The sequence below is a fragment of the Aquarana catesbeiana genome, linkage group LG05 (genome assembly GCF_042186555.1).
Source record: "Aquarana catesbeiana isolate 2022-GZ linkage group LG05, ASM4218655v1, whole genome shotgun sequence".
NCBI lineage: Eukaryota > Metazoa > Chordata > Amphibia > Anura > Ranidae > Aquarana > Aquarana catesbeiana.
In genome coordinates, this window is record NC_133328.1 from 1,087,243 (window position 1) to 1,114,241 (window position 26,999).

Genomic DNA, 26,999 nt, shown 5'->3' on the forward strand with positions numbered 1-26,999 from the left:
GATGTGATTGGACACAGCTGATCACAAGGTAAAGGGCCGGGAGCTCAATCTGTCATCAGCTGTGTACTAAAGGATACAACGATCACAGAGCGCGCCCGATGAACGCCCCGGAGAGGGGGGGGGGGAGGGGGGGTTCTGGGAGGACATTAGTAGACGCCCTCCCAGAATTGAGTAACTGCACCGTAGCCGTCTTTTCCCGTTTTAAGGCCAGATAGGTTTATGTTGGATTTCTACTAGAAGGAGCAGAGGGGGGAGGGGAATAAAGATAGGTGTGTGCTTTATTAATACAGATATTATAATGTATAGGAACGCACAGCAATAGGGTTGCACCGATAACGGTATCGGTACTCATGCATATGCGCCGATACCTGAAGCGGATACTTAAAGGGCCGGTTCACACAGCTGCGGTGTGAATTTTGCGCGAATTTGATCCGATTGCGTTGTGAATTTTCCTGGCGAATACTTTGTGTGTTCTGGCGAATCTATTGCGATTCTACGGCAAATACTGCAAATTGGTTGTCAAATTGGCTCGGGGATCGCGATTTTATGTCTGGCCGGCCATATCAAAAAAAAAATATTGAATATCGCAGTGATGTGAATGTACAAATCGCCTTTTCAATTGCAGTCTATGGAGCTGAATTCGCACCGCACACGGATCAAACTCGCGCAGGACCCCTTTTTGTACGCAGCTTAGATCCGCAACGCGTTGATGTGAACGGCACTAATGGAAAACTACGCTGTTTAAATGACTTGCGAATTTGAGCGATCGCAACGGATCAAAGTCGCAATAGAATTTGCAGCGGTGTGAACCGGCCCTCAGGCTCGGCTTTTTGGGCTGTCAGTGACGGTCTCCTCTGCTGACAGCTGAAGTGTTAAAGAAGTCTGGTAATTAGAGCCGTCAAAAAAAAAAAAAAAAAAAAAAAAGCAGCCGGCAACATTGCTCAGCCACTGAAACACTAAAATAAAAAGAAACATTGTTTCTTTTTTAATCTGTTTCTTCATCTGCAGATCAAAGGGATGAACAAATGTCCCTCTGTTTAAACTCTTATTCTCCTTCATTTAATTATTTTCCTGCCTTTTTTTTTTTTTTCACGTCTATTTTATAAAAGATAAACAATTAAAAGTTTTTTTGTTTGCTTTTTAGTGAATATTTTTACACGTATATATTCACATATATTTACACATTTCACATTAAAAAAAGCGCAAAATTAAAAAAAAAATCTATTTAATTTGTAAATAACTTTTTAAATGCTTTGTACCATTGCTGAAGTGAAAACAAAAAACAGTTGCGGTCGGTAACGGCGAGTACTAAAATAAAAGTGTCAGTACTCGTAAAAAAAAAAAAAAATAGTATTGGTGATAGGGCTGGGAAAAAATCAATTTAAATCTTGAATAGAGTTGAGAGGTCAAATCGATTCAAAATTCAGGCAAATCGATTTTTTTAGATTTTTTTTTTTTCGCGCACGGGTCCTGAGGAGCTACAAAAAGGAGTTTTTAGGCCTCGCCTAAAAACTCCTGTCCGCAGCTCCTCAGGACCGGCGCGGTGTCCAAAAAAAAAAAAAAAACTAGTTTTGAATCGTGAATCAAGTTTTTTTTTTTTGTTTGTTTTTTTTTTTTAAATCGCAGATTTTTTTTTTTTTTTTTTCTTTTTTAGAAAATTGCCCAGCTCTAATTGGTGCATCCCTACACAGCACGCCAACAAATCAATTCAGAACTTTGAAAGGGATTTTAATGATCCACCTAAAGCCAAATAGAGAAACAGATATCAGGACGATCGTCTCCTCCCTGCCCTTTATCCGCAATCCACATCATGAATTTTGACAATCCTCAGGAATAAATTGAACACATAAAATGTCACAAAGCACATCTACTTAAAAAAAAACAAAAAACGAAAAAAGTGGTTTTATGGGAAACGCTTAAAAACGATGGCAAGTTTTTTGCGGGTTTTTTATTTTTTTTTTTACGATAAGCAGCAGATTGTGGATGTAATTATATGAATCATCTTGTTGTTATAGTAACATCGTTCGACCATAATAAAAATATAATAAAATGACACCGGAGACAATGCAGTTACACATAAATTGCTCTGCAAAAAGGGAAGAAAAATGAAAGTAAAAAAAAACCTTCCGCTAAAATAAAAAGGCTAAAAATATCCAGAGGGGATGAACGAACGAATCCAGAAATGAGATCTCCGGTCCTCTCTGAACTTTCCATCAAATGGGATTCACAGGAAACAGATAATCACCAATAAATTACTAAAACTGAGCGGGGGCACTCAGGAAAGTTGCCCCCCCACACCCTCCCGTAACAGTGGTCACATGATTGCCAATCTTCTCTCCCCCCCCCCCCCCCGGTGTTGACCACTTACTGCCAAGCGGCGTACCGGTACATCGCTGGTGCTTATACCGGGGGATGGTGCCTGCAGTTTCAGGTACTGTTTTTTTTTTTTTTTAAGAGTCGTCTCTCTTGTAAAAGCAATCATAGCGGCTAACTAGCTGCTGGATTGCGTTTACAAGCGGTGGGAGGGGACATCCTGATCGTCCAGCCAGTGCTTCCGCCGGCTGATCACAGAACCAAAACAAACACCGGGATCGGCTTTGTTCGGCTCTATGATAAAATAACCCAGAGGTGGTGACCCGACATCACTTCCAGTTTCCCCGGTGCCATTTTAAAAAATTCTAAAGGATTCGAAGAGGGAGAAGGAGGATTTGGGGTCCAATAGATCTCAGTTCCTTCCATAAAGAGTACCTGTCACATGCCAATTGCTGTCAGGAGAGGTTTACATTCCTTGTGATAGCAATAAAAATGTAAAAATAAAGAAAATAAATAAAAAAAAAAAAAAAAATGTAAAGTGCTCCCATGCTGCTCATACACAAAGATCCCACACGCAAACAGCGATCGTCCCACACATGTGAGGTATCACAGCAAAACGTCAGATCATGGGCCGTAATTCTAGCACTAGACCTCCTCGGTACATCTAAAGTGCTAACCTGTAAAGGCTTTTAAAGCGTCCCCTTATCCATAGTAAAATGGACGGGCAATTTTAAAGCGTGGCATGGTTGGTGTCCATTTACTCCAAAAACTTGGTTTATGTTTATTTGCATTCAAATTTTTTTTTTTAAAAAGTGTATTTTTTTTACAAAACAAGTGTGCAAACCTCAGATGACACAAAAAATTTCAAAACTCACCAATTATCTAGGGCCTCTGCTTTAAAAAAAAAACTAAAAAAAAAAAAAAAAAAACATAAAATATATTTTATATATAAAATGTTGGGGGGGGGTTCTACATAATTTTCTAGGAAAAAAATACTGATTGTTACATGTGAACAATAAGTGCTAGAAAAGGTCACGGCTGGTGGTTAAAGTGACACTGGGGTTGGGCGAGAAGGGGGTTGAAGGGACGCTGGGGTGGGGCGGGAAGGGGGTTGAAGGGACGCTGGGGTGGGGCGGGAAGGGGGTTGAAGGGACGCTGGGGTGGGGCAGGAAGGGGGTTGAAGGGACGCTGGGGTGGGGCGGGAAGGGGGCTGAAGGGACGCTGGGGTGGGGCAGGAAGGGGGTTGAAGGGACGCTGGAGAAGGGCGGGAAGGGGGTTGAAGGGACGCTGGAGAAGGGCGGGAAGGGGGGTTGAAGGGACGCCGGGGAAGGGCGGGAAGGGGGTTGAAGGGATGCTGGGGTGGGGCGGGAAGGGGGTTGAAGGGACGCTGGGGTGGGGCGGGAAGGGGGTTGAAGGGACGCTGGGGTGGGGCGGGAAGGGGGTTGAAGGGACGCTGGGGTGGGGCGGGAAGGGGGTTGAAGGGACGCTGGGGAAGGGCGGGAAGGGGGTTGAAGGGACGCTGGGGTGGGGCGGGAAGGGGGTTGAAGGGACGCTGGGGTGGGGCGGGAAGGGGGTTGAAGGGACGCTGGGGAAGGGCGGGAAGGGGGTTGAAGGGACGCTGGGGTGGGGCGGGAAGGGGATTGAAGGGACGCTGGGGTGGGGCGGGAAGGGGGTTGAAGGGACGCTGGGGTGGGGCGGGAAGGGGGTTGAAGGGACGCTGGGGAAGGGCGGGAAGGGGGTTGAAGGGACGCTGGGGTAGGGGGTTGAAGGGACAAACTAAAATGACAAATCACGGGGGGGGGGGGGTACTGCAGTTTTTTGTTTTTTCTCTTTTGCCCAGACATACGGTAACATCTATGTAATTGTGGTCACCCAGATACGAGGGTCACACCTGAGCGGTGGCCTATGACCAGCAGCTGTGAACTTCCTGCTAACAACCACCATACATAACACAGATAACCTTTAAAGCGAGAACGACTCAAGCAACGAAGTATTTATTTTTTGCCTTTACTGGAATTAAAAAGGTCCAAAACCACGCGGCAGACCCTGTGTAAGAAATGAAGAGCTCCTCTGGTAAACTCTCTATTAGTTGGTCACCAGACGTTGAAGGAACAAGTCACCTTCACTGATAACTTCATTTCCAGTCCATAGACAAGGTGCAAAGCCTCACGGTGGGGTGATCTCACCACATTAGGCCTCTAATGACTCCTCTCATTGTCGCTTTCAAGGCGTTTTCAGATTTGATTTTGCAGTTATAAAGCACTTAGACCTCAGTCCGTCCCGTCAGCAGCCCCCTAACTCAATTATAGCGACTCCTCAGAGCGGCTGTAAGGCTGCGGGCAACGTGTACGACGCGAACGGGAAAGGGACAGAAAAGGTGACATCGCCCGAGGCGACGGCTGTCATTTTCCCGGTGGAGTTTACCGTATAAATCTAATCTGCCGGAGACTCATATAGAGATAAATGTCCGATGTGTTTTCCTTCAATATAAACATCTCATGGGGAAGGACCCGATGTGTGTAGAAATATACAGAATACATTGTAGTTTATCATTTACAAAACTTCTTTACAAAAGGAACCTGTCCCCTTCCCAATTTCTTTATTGAATACAGTGCCTTGAAAAAGTATTCATACCCCTTGAAATTCCCCACATTTTGTTACAACCAAAAACGTAAATGTATTTTATTGGGATTTTATGTGATAGACCAACACAAAGTGTCACATAATTGTGAAGTGGAAGTAAAAAGATGAATGATACAAATAAATATGTGAAAAGTGTGGGGGAGGGGCATTTGTATGGCGCCCCCCGGAGTCAATACTTTGTAGAACCCCCTTTCTCTACAAGTCTTTTTGGGGATGTCTCTACCAGCTTTGCACATCTAGAGAGGACATTTCTGCCCATTCTTCTTTGTAAAATATCTCAAGCTCTGTCAGATTGGATGGAGAGCGTCTGTGAACAGCAATTTTCAAGTCTTGTCACAGATTCTCAATGTGATTTAGGTCTGGACTGTGACATTCTAACACATGAATATGCTTTGATCTAAACCATTCCATTGTAGCTCTGGCTGGATGTTTCGGGTCGTTGTCCTGCTGGAAGGTGAACCTCCCCCCCGGTCTCAAGTCTTTTGTAGACTCTAACAGGTTTTCTTCTAAGATTGTCCTGTATTTGTCTCCATCCATCTTCCCATCAACTCTGACCAGCTTCCCTGTCCCTGCTGAAGAAAAGCCTCCCCACCACATGATGCTGCCACCACCATGTTTCACGGTGGGGATGGTGTGTTCAGGGTGATGTGCAGTGTTAGTTTTCCCCACACATAGCGTTTTGGCTTTAGACCATAATGTAGAATTTTGGTCTCCTCTGACCAGATCACCTTCTTCCACATGTTTGCTGTGTCCTCCACATGGCTTCTCACAAACTACAAACAGGACTTCTTATGACTTTCTTTCACCAATGTCTTTCTTCTTGTCACTCTTCCATAAAGGGCAGATTTGTGGAGAACACGACTAATAGTTGTCCTGTGGACAGATTCTCCCACCTGAGCTGTGGATCTCTGCAGCTCCTCCAGAGTTACCATGGACCTCTTGGCTCTTCTCTGATGAATGTTCTCCTTGCCCGGCCGGTCAGTTTAGGTGGACGGCCATGTCTTGGTAGGTTTGCAGTTGTCCCATACTCTTTCCATTTTCTGATGATGGATTGAACAGAGCTCCGTGAGATGATCAAAGCTTGGGAGATTTTTTTATAACCTAACCCTGCTTTATACTTCTCCACAACTTTATCCCTGACCTGTCTGGTGTGTTCCTTGGCCTTCATGATGCTGTTTGTTCACTAAGGTTCTCTAACAAACCTCTGAGGGCTTCACAGAACAGCTGTATTTATACTGAGATTAAATAACACACAGGTGGACTCTATTTACTAATTAGGTGACTTCTGAAGGCAATTGGTTCCCCTAGATTTTAGTTAGAGGTATCAGAGTAAGGCCGGATTCACACTGGTACGACATACGCTCCGACTTTGGGAGAACATGTCACATGACGTGTGTAAATCAATGAGAGCCGTCTCAACCGGTCCGACACAAGTCAGTCCGACTTTGAAAAAGGTTCCTGCACTACTTTGGTCCTACTTCAGCCCATTGAATATCATTGAAGTCGAATCAAAGTAAGATCCTTGTCCTAACCATCTGACTTGTGACATGGTGATTACAGAGGCACTAAAATTTATGTCACTCTGGGATTGTTTTGATTGGTCAAAGGACAAGTCCGACTATCCGAAAGTCACAGCAAAGTTATCTTGTTCATTCAAGTCGGATGGAAGTGGAACCGAAGTTGCAGGGCAAAGTAGGAGGAAAGTCGTGTCGTACCAGTGTGATCCCAGCCCCCCGCCACACACACTTTTCACATATTTATTTGTATCATTTATCATTTTACTTCCACTTCACAATTATGTGCCACTTTGTGTTGGTCTATCACATAAAATCCCAATAAAATACATTTATGTTTTTGGTTGTAAAATGACAAAATGTGGGAAATTTCAAGGGGTATGAATACTTTTTCAAGGCACTGTATTTGTCACACTCAAATTATTCATATCAAAATTTTAATGTCACACAAAGATAAGCTGAGGAAATACAAAATGCAGTTTTTAACCATTTGACCCCCCCCCCCCCCACCCTTTTCTGGCACATTTTGTTTATATGTAACAATCCGTATTTTTGCTAGAAAATTATCGTATTTTTCGGCGTATAACACGCAATTTTTTCCCCTTGAAAACAGAGAGCAAACAGTGCGTGCGCGTTATACGTCGAGATTTTTTTCGCAAATGGGGAAATTGGGCGGTCCACCCAAGGGTGCCACACATTTGGGGGGGTGTCAGGGCGCACGCCCCGCCCCTCCTGGCCCTGGGACTGCATTACCAGCCCCCTCTCATACACCGCTCCTCCGGGGTCACTCTCAATATAAATCGAAGCCTCTAAATACCTCGCCGCTCTTTCCGGCTGCTCCTCCTCCAAGTGTAGCTTTAGATTGGAGGAGGGGAGCGGTCACGTGACCGGCGATAAAACGTCAGAGGAGAGCGGTCACGTGACCGGCGATAAACCGTCAGAGGAGAGCGGTCACGTGACCGGCGATAAACCGTCAGAGGAGAGCGGTCACGTGACCGGCGATAAACCGTCAGAGGAGAGCGGTCACGTGACCGGCCATAAAACGTCAGAGGAGAGCGGTCACGTTACCGGCCATAAAACGTCAGAGGAGAGCGGTCACGTGACCGGCCATAAAACGTCAGAGGAGAGCGGTCACGTGACCGGCAATAAAACGTCAGAGGAGAGCGGTCACGTGACCGGCAATAAAACGTCAGAGGAGAGCGGTCACGTGACCGGCAAAAACGTCAGAGGAGAGCGGTCACGTGACTGGCGATAAAACGTCAGAGGAGAGCAGTCACGTTACCGGCCATAAAACGTCAGAGGAGAGCGGTCACGTTACCGGCCATAAAACGTCAGAGGAGAGCGGTCACGTTACCGGCCATAAAACGTCAGAGGAGAGCGGTCACGTTATCGGCCATAAAACGTCAGAGGAGAGCGGTCACGTGACCGGCCATAAAACGTCAGAGGAGAGCGGTCACGTTACCGGCCATAAAACGTCAGAGGAGAGCGGTCACGTGACCGGCCATAAAACGTCAGAGGAGAGCGGTCACGTTATCGGCCATAAAACGTCAGAGGAGAGCGGTCACGTGACCGGCCATAAAACGTCAGAGGAGAGCGGTCACGTTACCGGCCATAAAACGTCAGAGGAGAGCGGTCACGTGACCGGCCATAAAACGTCAGAGGAGAGCGGTCACGTGACCGGCAATAAAACGTCAGAGGAGATCGGTCACGTGACCGGCAATAAAACGTCAGAGGAGATCGGTCACGTGACCGGCAATAAAACGTCAGAGGAGAGCGGTCACGTGACCGGCGATAAAACGTCAGAGGAGAGCGGTCACGTTACCGGCCATAAAACGTCAGAGGAGAGCGGTCACGTTACCGGCCATAAAACGTCAGAGGAGAGCGGTCACGTGACCGGCCATAAAACGTCAGAGGAGAGCGGTCACGTGACCGGCCATAAAACGTCAGAGGAGAGCGGTCACGTGACCGGCCATAAAACGTCAGAGGAGAGCGGTCACGTTACCGGCCATAAAACGTCAGAGGAGAGCGGTCACGTGACCGGCCATAAAACGTCAGAGGAGAGCGGTCACGTGACCGGCCATAAAACGTCAGAGGAGAGCGGTCACGTGACCGGCAATAAAATGTCAGAGGAGAGCGGTCACGTGACCGGCAATAAAACGTCAGTTGAGAGCGGTCACGTGACTGGTAATAAAACGTCAGAGGAGAGCGGTCACGTGACCAGGTCCAAGAAAGAACGGCATTAAATGAGGTATTTAGAAGCTTCGGTTTACAATGAGAGTGACCCAGGAGGAGCCGTGTATGAGAAGGGCTGGCAGTGATTTGTTCTTAACTTTAGAGTATGCTGGCAGTGCTGTCCCAGGAGACTGGGGGTCTCTCCTGGGAGTGCAGGGGGCTTTATAATGAAAGGCGGCTGTGTACTGTGCAGGGGAAGGGGACTGCGCAACGCAAAGGGGGGGGCTGCGCAACGCAAAGGGGGGGCTGCGCAACGCAAAGGGGGGGGGCTGCGCAACGCAAAGGGGGGGCTGCGCAACGCAAAGGGGGGGCTGCGCAACGTTTTTTTTCCCTGAAATTTCCCTCTCAAAGTTAGGGTGAGTGTTATACGCCGATAAACACGGTACTTAGATCCCCCAAATATTATATATTTTTAAAAGCAGAGTCTCTAGAGAAAAAATGGTGGGTTTTGCGTTTTAGAAAACCAAAAATACACTTTTTTGAATTTTAATAAAAAAAAAAAAAAAAACACACAATACATAACCCAATTTTTGGGTAAAATATGAAGTTACACCAGGCAAATAGATACCAAACACATCACGCTTTAAAATTGCGCACTCCCGTGCAACTGCCATAATTGTTACTATGTTTTTTTTCTACACTGTCCCTTTAATTCCCCCCCCCCTATCACTTTTATTGTTGTCACAAGGAATTTTTAAAACATCCTTTGTGACATGTCCTCTTCATGGAGAGTTCTGGGGTCAAATTTCTCCTTCGCCCAGACTAAAGGATCTTTCCAGGTGTCCAACGCAGCTCTTGCACCGTCTGCCTAGTGGTGCCCCGCCTTCTCCAGCCTCGGCTCGTCTTTGGTCCCTCGGATTGTCGGCTCTCCCTGGACTGCCAGTCCCCCCCGCCCATTACAGACTGATCATCCTCCACTGTACTCCGCCCTCTCGCCCCCTTACAATCTTGTGAGTGCATTTTTTTTTTTGTTCATTTTACTTTTTTATATTAAACTCTTCTACACCAAAGTCCGCTTGGCACCTCTCTTTCCTTCCCCTCTCATTTAAATTTTAATTTGTTCTTATATGTTTGGTATCTATTTACTCGGCGTAACATCATATTTTATATTTTACCAAACAATTGGGTATTTTATTGTGACTTTGTGCATTAACCACCTCAGCCCCAGAAGGATTTACCCCCTCCCCCTCCTTAAATGACCAGCCCATTTTTTGTGATCCGGCACTGCGCTACTTTAACTGACAATTGCGATGTTAAACCCAAAGTTGACGTCTTTTTTTTTTCAACAAATAGAGATTTCTTTTGGTGGTATTTAATCACCTCTGCGTTTTTTATTTTTTGCGCTATAAAGAAGAAAAGACTGACAAATAAAATAAATTGAGATATATATATATAACTCCTAGCCAATAAAAAAAATCTAATTTCTTCATCAGTTTAGACCAATGTGTATTCTTCTACTTATTTTTGGTAAAAATTATAAATAAAATAAGTGTAAATTGATTGGTTTGCGTAAAAGTTATCGCGTCTACAAAATAGGGGATAGATTTATGGCATTTTTTTTTTTTTATTAACACTACTAGTAATGGCGGTGATCAGTGATTTTTAGCGGGACTGCGACATTGCAGCGGACATCTTTTATACTTTACCAAACAATTGGGTATTATATTGTGTTTTTGTGCAATATTAAAAGTATTTTATTTATTTATTTTCCCCAACAACCACTGCATAAATACAGCATGACATAAAAAATTGCAACACACACCATTTTATTCACTAGGGCCTCAGCTTTTAAAAAAAAAAAAAAAAAAGGAGTATATATAATGTTTGGGGCTTCTACGTAATTTCTAGCAAAAAAAAAAAAAATTACAGATTATTACACGTGGGAATTGTCAGAAAAAGGCCGGGTCTTCCAGTGGTAATGAAGAGGACCAGCAGAATAATTCTGCGGTATTCCCGACTCTGCGTCCGATAATTGTCACTAAGGAACAGAAATTCAATAATTAAAAATCACAAAAAAATAAAGAAAATGGATACATTTTGAAACGAATGAATAATGAAGTGTTTTTTCACTGTCTACACACCGCATAGGTGACTTGCAGCGATCCGCCCCTCCCCCCCCCCCTTGACAGTAATGACGGAATTCGCTCCTCTGGTGTGGAAATAACGCTCGGTGTAATAAAACGTCGGGGGAAGGCAGGAAATTAAGAAATGAAAGGTGACCGGGTCTTCCCTCTGGGCAGATTGGGGGGTCAGGAGGTCGCTCTGTTCCATTATATTAAGATGATCCGGACATATGAGGGCTCTCCGAGAAATCCAATATTAGCCGAACGTTCCCCATCAATCACATGTCTACTAAACATTCATCACCGGATCCCGGCATGGAAAGGAAGGCGCTGCACCACACTATGAATTCCCACCTAATACTAACCAGCCCTCCTCCCCCCACCCAACACTAACCGGCCCCCCTCCCCCCACCCAACACTAACAACCCCCCACACTAACCGGCCCGCCCCCCCCACCCAACACTAACAACCCCCCACACTAACCGGCCCTCCCCCCCACCCAACACTAACCGGCCCCCCTCCCCCCACCCAACACTAACAACCCCCCACACTAACCGGCCCTCCTCCCCCCACCCAACACTAACAACCCCCCACACTAACCGGCCCTCCTCCCCCCACCCAACACTAACAACCCCCCACACTAACCGGCCCTCCCCCCCACCCAACACTAACCGGCCCCCCTCCCCCCACCCAACACTAACAACCCCCCACACTAACCGGCCCTCCTCCCCCCACCCAACACTAACAACCCCCCACACTAACCGGCCCTCCCCCCCACCCAACACTAACCGGCCCCCCTCCCCCCACCCAACACTAACAACCCCCCACACTAACCGGCCCTCCTCCCCCCACCCAACACTAACAACCCCCCACACTAACCGGCCCTCCCCCCCACCCAACACTAACCGCCCCCACCCAACGCTAACCGGCCCTCCTCCCCCCACCCAACGCTAACCGGCCCTCCTCCCCCCACCCAACGCTAACCGGCCCTCCTCCCCCCACCCTACACTGACCGGCCTTCCCCACCCAACACTAAACGGCCCTCCCCCCACCCAACGCTAAACGGCCCTCCCCCACCCAACGCTAACCGGCCCTCCCCCACCCAACGCTAACCGGCCCTCCCCCACCCAACGCTAACCGGCCCTCCCCCACCCAACGCTAACCGGCCCTCCCCCACCCAACGCTGACCGGCCCTCCTCCCCCCACCCAACGCTGACCGGCCCTCCTCCCCCCACCCAACGCTGACCGGCCCTCCTCCCCCCACCCAACGCTGACCGGCCCTCCTCCCCCCACCCAACGCTAACCGGCCTTCCACCCCACCCAACCCTCCACCCCACCCAACGCTAACCAGCCCGGCCCCCCCCACCCAACGCTAACCGGCCTTCCACCCCACCCAAAGCTAACCGGCCTTCCACCCCACCCAACGCTAACCGGCCCTCCACCCCACCCAACGCTAACCGGCCCGGCCCCCCCCACCCAACGCTAACCGGCCTTCCACCCCACCCAACGCTAACCGGCCCTCCACCCCACCCAACGCTAACCGGCCCTCCACCCTACCCAACGCTAACCGGCCCTCCACCCCACCCAACGCTAACCGGCCCTCCACCCCACCCAACGCTAACCGGCCCTCCACCCCACCCAACACTAACCGGCCCTCCACCCCACCCAACACTAACCGGCCCTCCACCCCACCCAACACTAACCGGCCCTCCCCCCACCCAACACTAACTGGCCCTCCACCCCACCCAACACTAACTGACCCCTGGTAATACATTATATATGTAGCACCTCATGTACTTCTATTGCTGCTTTCCTATTGGCTTTGCAACAAAATGTATTCCCTACTATTTCCATCCGTAGGTGGATATGCATGTCCCCCCCCCCCCGGAGCCCCATCATAGCCACCCCGTCATAGTGCTCCCAGTCAGGAATACAAAGGTTTGGGAGCGCCCAGCTGGAGCTGTAGTAAAGTGCACACACAGGGAATGATGGGAAATGTAGTGCCAACACAAGATGCCACCTGATGCCATTAGAGTGGGCACACATACGCATTATGAACTAGGCGCACAAAGAATCATGGGTCATGTAATCCCAAAGCAGGATATCACCGATGTTATGAGAGTAGGCACACACATACATATTATGGGCTGGCTGTGTGAAACCATGGGACATGTAGTCCTGACACAGAATATTAGCTCCTGCTATCAGTGCAGGCAAACAAATGCATCATGGCTTGGGGATGAGGAACCATGGGGCATGTAGTCCAGACACAGGACACTGGTGCAGGCACACATACGCATTATGGACTGGGTGCGAGGAACCATGGAGCATGTGGTCCAGACACAGGACACTGGTGCAGGCACACATACGCATTATGGACTGGGTGCGAGGAACCATGGAGCATGTGGTCCAGACACAGGACACTGGTGCAGGGTTACATACGCATTATGGGCAGGGTGCAAGGAATCATGGGACATGTAGTCCAGGCACAAGAGATGGGTGAGAGGAACCACGAGACATGCAGTTCTGATGCAGATCACCTGATGCAACAGTAAGCATTTGTTAATCCGCAACTTTTGTAAAAATGTCGCAAGATCAGAAAGTAGGTCATGCGAGTCTCTGGGGGGCACAATACTGCTCAGCCCGGCAATAACAAAGCTATAGAGGTGGAGGGTGAGGGATTCATAGCTCTGTGACCTCCACTCAGCTCCTGTAGATAGAATTGATGCTCAGTTGAGATTGTCAGTTTCCTTCAACAAACCACCAGCAGCCCCCCTCCCCCCCCACACCTTCTTACAGCGGCGGCAGCCCAGACTTCATACAAAAAACACGTTTACGGCGCCAATGTCACCCGATACAAAACACTCCAACCAGCAGGCCCCCCCCCCCCCCATTTCAGATCGTTGGGGACGAGACTCCCGTATGGAGTGTCACCTCGGTGCCAATTATCCTGTACAGAACAGACATGCCCAGCAATACACAGACATCGCTCTCTGATCCAATCTCACACCTCGCTCACCAATCAATCATCTCCGACTCTCACACCTTCCACACTATACAAGAGAAATCTCTTCATCGCCCTCCAGTAGGACCCCCGCCACGCCTGCCTCCAGTAGGACCCCCGCCACGCCTGCCTCCAGAAGGACCCCCGCCACGCCTGCCTCCAGAAGGACCCCCGCCACGCCTGCCTCCAGAAGGACCCCCGCCACGCCTGCCTCCAGAAGGACCCCCGCCACCCCTGCCTCCAGAAGGACCCCCGCCACCCCTGCCTCCAGAAGGACCCCCGCCACGCCTGCCTCCAGAAGGACCCCCGCCACGCCTGCCTCCAGAAGGACCCCCGCCACGCCTGCCTCCAGAAGGACCCCCGCCACGCCTGCCTCCAGAAGGACCCCCGCCATCCCTGCCTCCAGAAGGACCCCCGCCACGCCTGCCTCCAGGACCCCCCCGCCACGCCTGCCTCCAGGACCCCCGCCACGCCTGCCTCCAGGACCCCCGCCATCCCTGCCTCCAGGACCCCCGCCACGCCTGCCTCCAGGACCCCCGCCACGCCTGCCTCCAGGACCCCCGCCACGCCTGCCTCCAGAAGGACCCCCGCCACGCCTGCCTCCAGAAGGACCCCCGCCACGCCTGCCTCCAGAAGGACCCCCGCCACGCCTGCCTCCAGAAGGACCCCCGCCACGCCTGCCTCCAGAAGGACCCCGCCACGCCTGCCTCCAGAAGGACCCCCGCCACGCCTGCCTCCAGAAGGACCCCCGCCACGCCTGCCTCCAGGACCCCCGCCACGCCTGCCTCCAGAAGGACCCCCGCCACGCTTAGACAAACATTTACATTTCTTTCAGAATTAAAGTAGAACTCCACCCATAACTTGATAAAAAAAAAAAAAAAAAAAAACACACACAAAACGTTCTTTAGCACGGAATATACTTTCCACATTAACAATTCTGCTACCAATATCAGTGCTGTGAATTGCCTCCAGCATTGCTTCCGTTTCTTCTTACCGGAGACGGCCATTCTGCTGAAGCCCAGACCCCCGAGCAGCAGGAGATCAATAGGCTATCAGCAAATCGGCCCCTACAAATTCGGCACAGTGCCTAAAAATAAAGAACTGAGCATGTGCAGAGCCAGGAGGACACAGCGTATTACTGTATAGGCGCTTATTTTTTATGTTTTGCACAGATATACCGGCAAAAAGGGGGCCGGCCTGATGTCACCCAACATTTTCTGACTAAAATTACACTTTAACCCCTTCAATACCGGGCAACCCCCCCCCCCTTCCTGCCCAGGTCAATTTCCAGCACTGTCATACTTTGAATGACAATTGCACGGTCATGCAACACTGTACCCAAACTAATTTTTTTATACATTTTCTTCACACAAATAAAGCTTTCTTTTGGTGGGATTTAATCACTGCTGTTAAAAAAAAAAAAAAGTTTCTTAGTTTCTGTCAGTAAATTTTGTAAATAAGCAATTTTTTTTTTCCTTCACTGATGTGGTGGCACTAATATGCCGCACTGGTGAGCACTGATAGGTGGCACTGACTGAGGCTTTCCTGCAATCAATGCCCCGATTACCTCGCCAGGTCTCCCCTGAGAGGAGATGCTGCTGATCGGCACTCTTCGCCATACACTCTGTCAGTGTGAGGCGATGAGAGTCGATTACCGGCACTTCTGTATTTACATGCGACGGGCTGTGATTAGACACCGCCGATCACATGATTAAAGAGCTGCAGTTCTTTACAGAGATCGGGGTCGCCATGTCCTAGCAAAACAGGGCTGGCGATAGCGGCCGTTCTGGGGCGCCGTCATACGACATCCTCCCAGAACAAGAGCCGCACCGTCCCTCCATCATTTGACAGTGGGCGGGCGGAAAGCAGTTAATCACCACTGGGGGGGTTTAAATTTTTTGCTAAATTAACAGAAAAAAAAAAAATACAGAAAATATTGAAAAAAAAAAAAATTTCTCTTAATTTTGGTTCTAAAATTTTGTAAAGAACTGATTTTTCTTCTTCACCGATGAGGCCGCACAGGCCGGCGCCTGGAGAGGACGCACAGGCCGGCGCCTGGAGAGGACGCACAGGCCGGCGCCTGGAGAGGACGCACAGGCCGGCGCCTGGAGAGGACGCACAGGCCGGCGCCTGGAGAGGACGCACAGGCCGGAGCCTGGAGAGGCCGCACAGGCCGGAGCCTGGAGAGGACGCACAGGCCGGCGCCTGGAGAGGACGCACAGGCCGGCGCCTGGAGAGGACGCACAGGCCGGCGCCTGGAGAGGACGCACAGGCCGGCGCCTGGAGAGGCCGCACAGGCCGGCGCCTGGAGAGGCCGCACAGGCCGGCGCCTGGAGAGGCCGCACAGGCCGGCGCCTGGAGAGGCCGCACAGGCCGGCGCCTGGAGAGGCCGCACAGGCCGGCGCCTGGAGAGGACGCACAGGCCGGCGCCTGGAGAGGACGCACAGGCCGGCGCCTGGAGAGGACGCACAGGCCGGCGCCTGGAGAGGACGCACAGGCCGGCGCCTGGAGAGGACGCACAGGCCGGCGCCTGGAGAGGACGCACAGGCCGGCGCCTGGAGAGGACGCACAGGCCGACGCCTGGAGAGGACGCACAGGCCGGAGCCTGGAGAGGACGCACAGGCCGGAGCCTGGAGAGGACGCACAGGCCGGAGCCTGGAGAGGACGCACAGGCCGGAGCCTGGAGAGGACGCACAGGCCGGAGCCTGGAGAGGACGCACAGGCCGGAGCCTGGAGAGGCCGCACAGGCCGGCACTTGGTGAGGCCGCACAGGCCGGAGCCTGGAGAGGACGCACAGGCCGGAGCCTGGAGAGGCCGCACAGGCCGGCACTTGGTGAGGCCGCACAGGCCGGAGCCTGGAGAGGACGCACAGGCCGGAGCCTGGAGAGGACGCACAGGCCGGAGCCTGGAGAGGCCGCACAGGCCGGCACTTGGTGAGGCCGCACAGGCCGGAGCCTGGAGAGGACGCACAGGCCGGCGCCTGGAGAGGACGCACAAGCCGGCGCCTGGAGAGGCCGCACAGGCCGGCACTTGGTGAGGCCGCACAGGCCGGAGCCTGGAGAGGACGCACAGGCCGGCACTTGGTGAGGCCGCACCGGTTATTAGTGTAAACAATGTGCCAACATCCTTGCCAGTTATCGTCTCTCCTTTCCTCACACAGACACAGTGCATGAGGAAAGGAGAGACAATAACCGGCAAGTCTGTTTACATGTGATCAGCTGTGATTGGACACATCTGATCACATGGTAAAGGGTCGGTGTGATTGGCCCTTTACCCCGATCAGCAGTGTCCTAAGGAGAGAGCAGGCACAGAGGGCGCCCCTGGTGCACAGGGGTTGGGATTCTGGGAGGACTTCCATGGATGACCTCCCAGAAGTGGAGTGCCACGCTGTGACCGTCTTTTGGCTATAGCACAGCACTGAAGAGGTTAATTACAGATGTCGCGAGGATTTCCTTCTCAGCATTGAAGTTGAATCTCTTTCTATCAGTGTTTCTCGGGGTGCTGAGGGCATTCCGGGGTGTAGTCCGGGATCCCCCCCCCCAGGCTGCCGTGAGCACAGGACTCAGGTTTGTCCTGATCGGTGTCATGAGGTGTCATAGGGTAGGTGGGCAGGCTGCCAGCACCCTAACAACCAATGACACTCTAAGGCCAAGACACTACCCCACACGTGTGTTGCGATCACCATTTACATATGTGTGTGCGACCTACGTGTGCGTTCACATATACACGTGAGCATGGGGGGAGGGGGCATTTACTTACATTTTTCTTTTTACACTGTCCCTTTTAATTTCTTTTTGGATCAACTTTATCGCTATCCCAAGGGATGAACAACATAGAATGGGTAGTGACCAGTCCTCTTTACTGACCCCACATTTCTCCTCTGCCCTCAAAAGCATCCGATCAAACCGAGAGCGGATTTCGGATATACCTTCCTCTTCCTGTCTGCAGCTGAGTCTGGAGGGGGAGCGGCTCGGCTCTTCCATACCCTGTACAAGTGATGGGGGGTCTGTATAGCCACTCAGGTCACTTCTACATAAAAACCCACCGCTGGCTGCAAATTATGATACCACTTCCAGACAAAAACACACACACACATATATATATATATATATATAAAATGGAAGCTGGGAAGTGATTAAAGCAGGGGGTCTCAAACTGGCGGACCTCAAGCTGTTGCAAAAGTCCCATGAGGCATTACAAGGCTGACAGTAACAAGCAGGACTCCCTCAGTCAGAGGCATGATGGGACTTGTAGTGACGCAACAGCTGGAGGGGTCGCCAGTTTGAGGCCCCTGGATTAAAAGGCTGGTGCCAACTTCCACAACGTTCTAAAGAAAGGAAAAAAAATAAAAAATCAGACTGAGTGTAGATACGGCTTCAGTCAAGCTCCATCAAGGCCATGCGCCACCCACAGGGCTTAGTCATGGAGGACCTCCATGACTAAGCCGTGAGTGGGACGAAACGAGACAGTGGGAGCATGGTCTGGATAGAGCCGGGCTGAAGCATTATTTACTGACTCTTTGCAGGGGCCAAACTTTTTCATCCTATTAGTGCACACAGCCAGGAAGAGCTGTGCACCCGACAGGTCAGAGCTTTGGAAGTTTATCCACAGCGCCCCCCTAAGCTAAGCAACTTCTGGAACATGTTACACTCTGATTTAGGGAGTTGCATGATGCATGTTACACCCTAAGTCTGAGTGCAACATATTTAAGTGTTAAAACAGGACACACCCCCCACCCCCCTTTCGTGACGGCAGACCCTCTGGAGAACTGCATGTGGTGTGAACCGACCCCAAACGTAACTCAAAAATGCACTGAAAACGCCAAAGGAGTACTTTTACTTTTTATGTGTTTGCAGCACATTTACAGCGCTATCAATGGAAGCGTTTGGGGAGCGACAAAACCTGGCTGCACCAACCAGGGTGAATAAAATAAAATGATTTAAATAAAAAAAATAAAAATCTGAATTTTTGGGGATTTAAAATCAGTTTGTTTTTTTGATTTGTATGAAAATGTATTTTTCATATAATTTTTATTAACACAAATTTTTGATTTACACTTTAAAACAAAACTAATACATTTAAATTCGATTTGCAAATAAAAAAAAAAAAAAAACACGATGACAACACAAAAAATAAACAATAAACAGGGCCCAATACAACTATACTTTCGATCGATCGTTCTATTGGATATTCTCCTCCTTGTATATCTATTCCATTTTCATATGAATACCACATCATTTTCCCTTATCCTCCCTCCCCCACCCCCTTCACCTGCCAGTTATATAACTACAGACGGAAAATAACACCCCTATAGTGATGGCGGATGATGCTGTATATTCTGCAATATTTACATTTTTTGGTAAACTCATTCAATGAATCCAAGCTCTGCAAGCAGAGATAACATGCACTGCATTGATGGATTCACACAATGTCACAGTAATCGTGAGATAAACCAAAGTTCAGGAATATTTCTTTATACAAAATTGTTTAGCAAATCTATGTACACTACAAACTGTATGGATTGGATTGGTTCTGATATCGCCGTTTTCCTAACCTGACAGCTTATTATTCTAAATAGGAAACCTTCATTTTGTTTGCAAATATTAAAGATTCTAATGACAAGCAAGAATAAGTCCATAAAGAGCCCCCGTCATTTCAGATCTATCATGGCAGCGCCTGTTAGCAGGTGTCCAATCACCAGCTGTCCCATTAAGGTGAATGGGACTGTCAGTGAGCCGACAGCGGAGGAGGAGCCGACAGGCCGGACAGCGGGGGAGACAGGCCGGACAGCGGGGGAGACAGGCCGGACAGCGGGGGAGACAGGCCGGACAGCGGGGGAGACAGGCCGGACAGCGGGGGAGACAGGCCGGACAGCGGGGGAGACAGGCCGGACAGCGGGGGAGACAGGCCGGACAGCGGGGGAGACAGGCCGGACAGCGGGGGAGACAGGCCGGACAGCGGGGGAGACAGGCCGGACAGCGGGGGAGACAGGCCGGACAGCGGGGGAGACAGGCCGGACAGCGGGGGAGACAGGCCGGACAGCGGGGGAGACAGGCCGGACAGCGGGGGAGACAGGCCGGACAGCGGAGGAGACAGGCCGGACAGCGGAGGAGACAGGCCGGACAGCGGAGGAGACAGGCCGGACAGCGGAGGAGACAGGCCGGACAGCGGAGGAGACAGGCCGGACAGCGGAGGAGACAGGCCGGACAGCGGAGGAGACAGGCCGGACAGCGGAGGAGACAGGCCGGACAGCGGAGGAGACAGGCCGGACAGCGGAGGAGACAGGCCGGACAGCGGAGGAGACAGGCCGGACAGCGGAGGAGACAGGCCGGACAGCGGAGGAGGAGGAGCAGCGGGACAGCAGGAGGAAGAGCCAACAGCCAGGACAGCAGAAGAGGGGACAGAGGTAGGAGTAGCCAACAGCGGGACAGCAATGACAGTTGCTCTTTAAAAATGATGATTAAAATCAAATCCACCCTGATGCTAATGTAACATGTGAAGGGCGCCGGGCGCTGCAACGCACACAATGGCAGGTTTCGGAGGAACGTCAATAACGCTCATGACACGCCCTCTTTTGGAGCTTGTGTAAGCCTGGTCTTAGGATTTCCATCTGCTTTCATCTCATCAGCACTTCCTCCACCGTGAGTGACCACCATATACCTTTTACATGGTAAAGCTAAGGCGAGGGGGCGGGGCTCACCACATGGGGGTCACCAATCCCAGGAGCTGCTTACAGTGCAACTCCTCCTCCCCTGAGGCTGAACATGTCCAAGGCACACCGTACGGCAGCAGATTCCTGCATTGCAGTAAGAACACAACCCAACTACACATCCCCCCCCTCCCCGCCATGGCCAGGAAGGTGAGTGGTGGGATCACCAGGAATGAAGTGGGATTTCTCCAGTATTATAAGGAGTATTACAATGATTGGCAGAAGAGCTGACAGTTTAGGTTTTCATACCGTTTTCCTATCTCTACAGATACAGTTCACCTTATAATATACGGAAACATTCATAACCCCTCCCCCCCCCCCCCCCCATCCTATGAGGTCCTGGGGGCTGCACAGGGATCAGTGAATGGCTGCCAATCCCTACAGCAGTATGAAGAATTACTCTCCACTACTACATGCCCCTCCCCCACCCTTCCCCCATCACTAGTGCTCCTCCCAGGGCCTCATTGGATGAGTTGGCCACTCGCTCTGTCATAAATGGAAGTAGGGCGCCCGGCTTTCTGAAGCTGCACCTCCCGGAGGAACTACAATTCCCAGAATAACCCAATAATACGGTCACTGCTCTGCAACCCAACATACAGATCACCCGCAACTCCCAACATCACATGATATGAGAATTACAGGATGTCTTCATGAGGACCATTCCCACCATGGTGCTCTCCTCCCCCATCCACTGTGACCTACAGTATTTCACAAAAGTAAGTACACCCCTCAGTGACATTTGTGTAAATCTTTTCTTCTCTCTTTTCATGTGACAACACTGAAGAAATGACACTTGTCTACAATGTAAAGTAGTGAGTGTACAGCTTGTATAACAGTGTAAATTTACTGTCCCCTCAAAATAACTCAACACACAGCCATTAATGTCTAAACCGCTGGCAACAAAAGTCAGTACACCCCTAAGTGAAAATCTCCAAATTGGGCCCAAAGTGTCAATATTTTGTGTGGCCGCCATTATTTTCCAGCACTGCCTTAACCCTCTTGGGCATGGAGGTCACCAGAGCTTCACAGGTTGTCACTGGAGTCCTCTTCCCCTCCTCCATGATGACATCACAGAGCTGGTGGATGTTAGAGACCTTGTGCTCCTCCACCTTCCAGTTGAGGATGTCCCACAGATGATCAATAGGATTTAGGTCTGGAGACATGCTTGGCCAGTCCATCACCTTTACCCTCAGCTTCTTTAGCAAGGCAGTGGTGGTTATCATGTTGGAATACTGCCCTGCGGTCCAGTCTCTGAAGGGAGGGGATCATGCTCTGCTTCAGTATATCACAGTACATGTTGGCATTCATGGTTCCCTCAATGATCTGTAGCCCCCCAGTGCCGGCAGCACTCATGTACCCCCAGACCATGACACTCCCACCACCATGCTTGACTGTAGACAAGACACACTTGTCTTTGTCCTCCTCACCTGGTTGCAGCACAGAAAGTGGAGGAGCACAAGGTCTCTAACATCCACCAGCTCTGTGATGTCGTCATGGAGGAGGGGAAGAGGACTCCATGACAACCTGTGAAGCTCTGGTGAACTCCATGCCCAAGAGGGTTAAGGCAGTGCTTGAAAATAATGGAGGCCACACAAAATATTGACACTTTGGGCCCAATTTGGAGATTTTCACTTAGGGGTGTACTGACTTTTGTTTCCAGCGGTTTAGACATTAATGGCTGTGTGTTGAGTTATTTTGAGGGGACAGCAAATTTACACTGTTATACAAGCTGTACACTCACTACTTTACATTGTAGACAAGTGTCATTTCTTCAATGTTGTCACATGAAAAGATAGAAGAAAAGATTTACACAAATGTCACTGAGCGGTGTACTTACTTTTGTCAGATACTGTATATAAGAGAACGCTTTGCCCGCCATGATGAGAGTACAAGTCCCAGTGTGTCTGTGTGTTGTGAGGAGGATGGAAAGCCCAGAACAAGTTACTGCAACACCAGGAGCCCCAATCACAGCAAACCCCGAAGGTTCTCCACCCAACCGCGGAATGTCCTCATATTAACCATAGACCACCAGCTGCCCTGATCCCAACAGCAGCCGACCAGCTCCTCTCCGAACTGCCCTCAGCCCTCCTCTCCTCCCAACTCCAGCCCCGCCTCTGCCCTCCTCCCGACTCCAGCCCCGCCTCTGCCCTCCTCCCGACCCGCCTCTGCCCTCCTCCCGACTCCAGCCCCGCCTCTGCCCTCCTCCCAAACCGCCTCTGCCCTCCTCCCGACTCCAGCCCCGCCTCTGCCCTCCTCCCGACCCGCCTCTGCCCTCCTCCCGACTCCAGCCCCGCCTCTGCCCTCCTTCCGACTCCAGCCCCGCCTCTGCCCAACTCCAGCCCCGCCTCTGCCCAACTCCAGCCCCGCCTCTGCCCAACTCCCGCCCCGCCTCTGCCCTCATCTGAACCCAGTGCAGCGGCTACGCTCCTCTCAACCACAGCTGACCAGCTCCTCTACTCCCAAGCGTGGCCCACCAGCTGCTTCCAACTCCATCCCCGCCTCTGCCCTCCTCCCAACTCCAGCCCCGCCTCTGCCCTCTTCCCAACTCCAGCCCTCCTCCCGACTCCAGCCCCGCCTCTGCCCTCCTCCCGACTCCAGCCCTGCCTCTGCCCTCCTCACTACCCGCCTCTGCCCTCCTCCCGACTCCAGCCCTGCCTCTGCCCTCCTCCCGACAACAGCCCCACCTCTGCCCAACTCCAGCCCCGCCTCTGCCCTCCTCCAGCCCCGTCTCTGCCCTCATCTGAACCCAGTGCAGCGGCTACGCTCCTCTCAACCACAGCTGACCAGCTCCTCTACTCCCAAGCGTGGCCCGCCCACCAGCTGCTTCCAACTCCAGCCCCGCCTCTGCCCTCCTCCCAACTCCAGCCCCGCCTCTGCCCTCCTCCCAACTCCAGCCCCGCCTCTGCCCTCCTCCCAACTCCAGCCCCGCCTCTGCCCTCTTCCCAACTCCAGCCCCGCCTCTGCCCTCCTCCCAACTCCAGCCCCGCCTCTGCCCTCCTCCCAACTCCAGCCCCGCCTCTGCCCTCCTCCCAACTCCAGCCCCGCCTCTGCCCTCCTCCCAACTCCAGCCCCGCCTCTGCCCTCCTCCCAACTCCAGCCCCGCCTCTGCCCTCCTCCCAACTCCAGCCCCGCCTCTGCCCTCCTCCCAACTCCAGCCCCGCCTCTGCCCTCCTCCCAACTCCAGCCCCGCCTCTGCCCTCCTCCCAACTCCAGCCCCGCCTCTGCCCTCCTCCCAACTCCAGCCCCGCCTCTGCCCTCCTCCCAACTCCAGCCCCGCCTCTGCCCTCCTCCCAACTCCAGCCCCGCCTCTGCCCTCCTCCCAACTCCAGCCCCGCCTCTGCCCTCCTCCCAACTCCAGCCCCGCCTCTGCCCTCCTCCCAACTCCAGCCCCGCCTCTGCCCTCCTCCCAACTCCAGCCCCGCCTCTGCCCTCCTCCTCTTAGCCATAGACCACCAGCTGCCCTGCTCCGAACTGCAGCACATTCACTCCTCTCCCCCCTAGCCATGACCCGCCCACCAGCTCCTCTCATCCAACCATGACCCGCTCACCAGCTCTTCTCCCAACTGTGGCCCCGCCCTCTGCCCTCATCTTGGCCCAGCAGCTCCTCTCCTCCCTGTGGTCGGGTGTGAATCAGATCGATGTCTCCATGTGCTGTACAGTGATTGTAATCCTCAGATAGAGAACAAAGCCTATCCCTCTTCTCTCAGCCCAGAGCACTGAGTGTTATTTCCGTCTGCATGAGTCACTTCTGACACCAAGAGATAAAAGGTGACAGGGGAGGGAGCTCCAGCACACAGCCTGTGATTGACAGCCTCGGCTCTGTTCCTCTGTGCCATGTGATGAGGAGGGGGGGTGGTTGTGTCTCTTCCCTCCAATCAGCTTTCACTGAGCTCTGCAGAGTAACTGCAGCTCTCCGCCCCCTTTTTTTCTAAACTCAGACAAGCTGTATAAATTCTGAAGTGATGTAGAGAAGACGGCAGATAAACAGGTACAACTTATGTAGGAGGATTTGTATCATCTCTGTGTATCACCTGAGGCCGGTCACTGCACTGGGAATATGGAGGGTTTACACCCACTTTAATACACGATGGGGGATGGGCGTACAGGACGTTCTCCGATCTTCAACATTCCCAACCCCCACCTTCATTTATACTGATTTGTATGTGCCCCTCCCCCCTCCACAATGACCTGCATGATGGGAAATTTCCCTCCCCAGGTTCTCCTCCATGCTCCCCCCCCCCAAAGGTTGCACTGCATGATGGGAGTTCTCCCTCCACTACTACTGTATCCACAGAGTTATAATCACTCCTTCCTGCATGCTGAGAGTAGTAGTCCCCCCACACACAAGACTGCCGAGTGATGAGATGTAGTCCCCTCCCCCCTTCTGTAATGCAGGGAGTTGTAGTCCTTCATACAATGTGATGAGCTGTGAGCCTGGCTGCACACTAGGAGTTGTAGTCCCCCATGAAGTGCAATGATGGGAGTTGTAGTCCTCCATACATGTGATGAGTTGTAGGCCTGGCTGCACTCCGGGGGTCATAATCCCCCCGTGGAGTGGAGGACAATGGGGGGGGTCGGAGTCCCCCATGGGGGGCAATGATGGGGGTCGGAGTCCCCCATAGAGGACAGTGACGGGGGTCGGAGTCCCCCATAGAGGACAGTGATGGGGGTTGTAGTCCCCCATAGAGGACAATGATGGGGGTTGTAGTCCCCCATAGAGGACAATGATGGGGGTTGTAGTCCCCCATAGAGGACAATGATGGGGGTCGTAGTCCCCCATAGAGGACAATGATGGGGGTCGTAGTCCCCCATAGAGGACAGTGATGGGGGTCGTAGTCCCCCATAGAGGACAGTGATGGGGGTCGTAGTCCCCCATAGAGGACAGTGATGGGGGTTGTAGTCCCCCATAGAGGACAGTGATGGGGGTTGTAGTCCCCCATAGAGGACAGTGATGGGGGTTGTAGTCCCCCATAGAGGACAGTGATGGGGGTTGTAGTCCCCCATAGAGGACAATGATGGGGGTTGTAGTCCCCCATAGAGGACAGTGATGGGGGTTGTAGTCCCCCATAGAGGACAATGATGGGGGTTCTTCCCTCTCTCAGGCCGTGTGTCCGGTGTGGAAAGCCTCACAGGCCGCACAGGTTCTCAGGGCCCCCCTGTGGCCTCAGCCCGGCGGTAGTTGTGTGTGGAGGGACTCCGGGTGAGGAGGAGGTGTGACCCGGGGGTGGGGGAGGGGCGGAGCGGTCGGTGTGCGGTTCCCCTACCTGTCCGGGAGAGCGCGGGACGAGGAGACGGCTGGAGGAGGGGAAGGAGCGGCGTCACGTGAACCGCACAGCTGCTTCCTGGTCACGTGACAGCGCGTCCTGACGTACAGACGTCGGCTGCAATACCGGCCACGCCCACACAGCCTGCGAGTAGAGCGGGAGTAACTCCGCCCACTAAACCGCTGACCCCGCCCAAGACGTCTGATTGCGCATGTCCATCAACCCAGTCAGCGTTCTGTGATTGTCAGAGCTGAAAGCCCGCCATAATGTCACAGTAGAGATCAGAGCCTTCCATAACATCCCATAATATCACCATAGAGACCAGAGCCTTCCATAATATCACCATAGAGATCAGAGCCTTCCATAACATCCCATAATATCACCATAGAGATCAGAGCCTTCCATAACATCCCATAATATCACCATAGAGACCAGAGCCTTCCATAACATCCCATAATATCACCATAGAGATCAGAGCCTTCCATAATATCACCATAGAGACCAGAGCCTTCCATAACATCCCATAATATCACCATAGAGATCAGAGTCTTCCATAACATCCCATAATATTACCATAGAGATCAGAGCCTTCCATAACATCCCATAATATCACCATAGAGATCAGAGCCTTCCATAACATCCCATAATATCACCATAGAGATCAGAGCCTTCCATAACATCCCATAATATCACCATAGAGACCAGAGCCTTCCATAACATCACATAATATCACCATAGAGATCAGTGCCTTCCATAACATCCCATAATATCACCATAGAGATAAGAGTCCTACATAACATCCCATAATATCACCATAGAGATCAGAGCCTTCCATAATATCACCATAGAAACCAGAGCCTTTCATAATATCACCATAGAGACCAGAGCCTTCCATAACATCCCATAATATCACCATACAGACCAGAGCCTTCCATAACATCCCATAATATCACCATAGAGACCAGAGCCTTCCATAATATCACCATAGAGACCAGAGCCTTCCATAACATCCCATAATATCACCATAGAGACCAGAGCCTTCCATAACATCCCATAATATCACCATAGAGACCAGGGCCTTCCATAATATCCCATAATATAACCATAGAGACCAGAGCCTTCCATAATATCCCATAATATCACCATAGAGATCAGAGCCTTCCATAACATCCCATAATATCACCATAGAGACCAGAGTCCTACATAACATCCCATAATATCACCATAGAGATCAGAGCCTTCCATGACATCCCATAA

At 51.5% G+C, this 26,999-nt stretch overlaps 1 protein-coding gene across 1 annotated transcript in view; it reads right to left on the reverse strand.

Annotated features, from left to right (window-relative positions):
* TSNARE1 (t-SNARE domain containing 1) overlaps positions 1-25,882 on the reverse strand; it is a gene marked incomplete in the record, with an annotated part of 405,182 nt that extends 379,300 nt beyond the window's left edge. The window contains 1 exon segment of the mRNA XM_073629371.1: positions 25,743-25,882.
* Positions 25,883-26,999: the final 1,117 nt, after the last annotated feature.